Raw genomic sequence first — 4,012 nt, 5'->3', positions numbered from 1 at the left:
ACTTTCTCATGTATCTCTGGCTTTGGTGTCATTGTGCTCTACAAGATCAATATGACAGTTTGTGAAGAATTAGTATTAATTTTCAAAAAATGTTTTTAAGTATATCATCTGTGTTTGATGTGCTATGGCTGATTAAAGCTGTTCTCTTCATTTATTATGAATTCATTTAGAGAGTTTATTTTTACCTACATTAGTTTTAATAAATTCCTCTTTTCCAAGAATTTTCCCATATTGTCTAAGTTATATTATTATTTGCCATACAATTGTTTCTGTAATCCATTAATAATCAGTTTTATTTCTAGATCAGTAGTGATGTGTTAGTCATCCATTTAGTCCCTTTACCCAGATGCCCAAGAGAAACAATTTAAGGGAGGTAAGATTTCTTTTAATCTGAGTTTAGAGGTGTCAGTCACAGTGCTGGGCTGGTGTGGTGAAGTACAGCAGTTCATACCAAGGAATCCAGGAAAAAGAAAAAGGGAATATAGGACAGGCCACTGCAGGGTACAGAACCCAAGGGCTTATCCTCTAGTGAGCTACTTACTCCAACTAGTAAGTCTACATTCCTTTATTTCAAATAATGGCATCCATTCAGTCAGAGACCTCATGATATAATAGTTCATGAAGCATCCTTATACCCACACCAGAGATCTGACTCACAAATACTAAGGTTCTCAATCCAATCAAATTGACAATCAACATAAATCATTGCAATCAATGTCATCTTGATTTATGATCCTAGTTATTTATGATCCTAGTTATTTGAACTCCATATATTTCTATCAAATGTGTATATGTGTTAATCTGGTTAAAGTTTAATAAATTTTAGCTTTATTAAAAACCCTTCTGTTTCTTAACTTTCCAGTTGTTTTTCTCTGCTTTTATATCTTCATTTAAGATTAATCTGCCCTGTATCCTCTTTTATTTTAGGTGTGGGGATTGAGATACAGACACAGTCAGAGATTTCTATCTAAGCTCTGCTTTAGCTACAGATCATTGTATTTTATATTTTACCTTTATAATTTTATGATCTCAAAGTATTTTTATTTATTTTTCGTGTGCTTTTATTTGTTTTTGTACATCATTCAATTTCCACATATTTATTACTTTCTCAATATTTTTCCTGTTGTCATTTCTATAACAAATTCATTTCCTTGTGGTTAGATGATCTTGTATTATTCTATTTTATATGCACTAGATTTGTTTTGAAGTGTAGCACATGGTTCATATTGATGGATATTCCTTGTGCTCTTTAGGAATGTGTACTGCTGGTGAGTGGTGTATAACATGGATGTTGTATAGTTTTTCTAGGCTTACAGTCATGTTTATTTTCTTTTTTCCATTTCGTTCTTCTGTCTGGTTCTTTAATTGAAATTAGACACTACCCATTATTAATTTATTTTTATTTCAAATAGTTAAAGGTCAGTAATTCCTTCACTGAATTTTGCTTATAAAATCTGTTTATAGATTCTCAGAAACTCTTGAGCCTTAATATTCTCATCTTAAATGTAGAATGATACCTTTTTAAATCTTGCTAATCTTCAGAGCTTCTTTTAAATGAGTGATGTTTGGAACACACTCATAAAACTATGGTAGGGATCTTTGATTGGCATGTAAAATGAATGAAAAAATGTTCTTAATAATAAAAAAAGAATTAAAAAAAAAGTCACGATTTCAGAGGGTCCTTGAAACATGCATTAATAATAGTTTAACAATTCAGGTTACTGCTGATTTGATAGTCTAAGGCTCTTCACTGTATAAACTTTCTTGAACAGTTAGTCCATAGCAAAATCTGTGCTCACAAGATATGCAGAAGCACAAAAGGCTGACAGAAACCCATCTACCAATACTAGAGGGTGTGAAATTCACCTTTGCTAATCATGTTTCCTAAATCTTACATTTTTTATGTTTGGCATACATAATGGAGGTATGTCAAATGCTCTCATAATTCTTTTGGTTTTGCTACATATATTTTTGAGGTTATATAATAGGTTTTATGTAGGTTGATTGAATTTTTTTGTCCACAGCTGGGATCCTCTTACTCTCTGGGATTGTTTTGTCTTTAAAAATATATTTTGGGGCTAGAGAGATGGTTCAGCCATTAAAGGCTAGGCTCACTACCAAAAATATGAAAATATATTTTGTTGGGGACTGGAGAGAAGGCTTTGTCGTTAAGAGCACTGGCTACTCTTAACTTCCAGAGGACCAGAGTTCAATTTCCCACACCTACATGGCAGCTCACAACTGTAGCTAGAGTTTTCCTGGTCCTGCCTGGCCCATAGTCAGGACAAATCTCTATTACCTGCCAGTCTTGCAGCTGCTCAGACCCAACCAAGTAAACACACAGAGAATTATATTACTTAAACTGTTTGGCCTAATGGCTCAGGCTTCTTGCTAGCTGTTCTTATAGCTTAAATGAACCCATTTCTATTAATCTATAAGTTGCCATGTGGCTTGTGGCTTACCGGTACCTTACATCTCGCTTGTCATGGCGGCGGCTGACAGCGTCTCCTCTGCCTCAGCCTTCCACTTCCCAGAATTCTCTTCTCTCCTTGTCCCACCTATACTTCCTGCCTGGCTACTGGCCAATCAGTGTTTTATTTATTAACCAATCAGAGGAACACATTTAACATACAGAACATCCCACAGCACACAACTGTCCATAATTCCTGTTCCAGGGGATCTGATGTCCCCATACAGATGTACCTCCAGGCAAAACACCAATGCACTTAAAATAAAAGTAAATAAAATTTTGCATAGGCCCCAGGTTTCAAACAGCCAACTCATGCAATGAGCACAAGATCTGGTCCCACTGCCTGGATGCCTCCCAAACAGATCAAGCCAATCAACTGTCTCACCCATTCGGAGGGCCTGATCCAGTGTGGACCCCTCAGCCATTGGTTCATAGTTCATGTGTTTCCATTCATTTGGCTATTTGTCCCTGTGCTTTATCCAACCTTGGTCTCAACAATTCTCGCTCATCTAAACCCTCCTCATTCTCGTTGATTGGACTCCCAGAGACCCACCCAGGGCCTAGTCATGGATCTCTGCATCCAGATCCCTCAGTAGTTGGATGAGGTTTCTAGCACAACAATTAGGGTGTTTGGCCATCCCATCACCAGAGTAGGTCAGTTCGGGCTGTCTCTCGACCATTGCTGGCAGTCTGTTGTGTGGGTATCTTTGAGGGGGACGGGAGGGGGGAGAACAAGGGAATCCGTGACTGATATGTAGAACTGAATTGTATTGCAAAATAAATTAAAATAAATTAAAAAAAAAAACAGGATATTTCTGATTTCAAATAACAATAAAGTCTCAGTCAGCCATATCAAACCTTAAAGGTCATTTACATGGCCTTTATTTAAGTTGAAATGCTGTCTATATATCTATTAATATAGGGTATGTATAAATATTGCTAGATATTGATACTAATAACTCAATAAATATAGTGATATCAGTAAAAAAAAAAAAAAGTAAATAAAATTTTAAAATGAAAAAGAAACCATGGAAGGGATAACTGTATCAACTGTATTCCCAGGCATTTGTCAATGAATGGACAAAAAATATTTTTTTGACTGTCAGAGTTGGGGCAACGCCACTTAAATCTTGTGATAATAAGTGGCTGAATGTCTGCAAGTTGCAGAGCATGTGTTTACACATAGTGTCATCTAGTATAAAATGTTACTAATGCCTGAGCTCTATGTGAGCGAATCATCAGCTGCAGAATAAAGACTAAAGAAAGAAAGAAGTAATATTCCTTAAATAAGGAGAGCCTGGATAAAAGGACATTCTTAATTTCAAATCATCAATGCAGATGGCAAGAATGAGTCTGCTTGACCTTGAAAAACCACATCTAAACTATGTGGCTTATTTTACATTAAATAAGTAATTCTGTTTAAAAATGTGCAAAATGTAAAAGTTCAAGGTTCCCCACTTTCTAATAAAAATGGTAAGGCAAGGATTGAGAGATGGCACAGCAAAAGAGATTCACAGAAGATTTGAATTTGGTTTCTATCAC

Source organism: Peromyscus californicus, unplaced genomic scaffold (genome assembly GCF_007827085.1).
Source record: "Peromyscus californicus insignis strain IS unplaced genomic scaffold, ASM782708v3 Scaffold_4__1_contigs__length_199733344, whole genome shotgun sequence".
In the NCBI taxonomy this organism is placed as follows: domain Eukaryota; kingdom Metazoa; phylum Chordata; class Mammalia; order Rodentia; family Cricetidae; genus Peromyscus; species Peromyscus californicus.
This window is presented reverse-complemented; position numbering follows the sequence as displayed.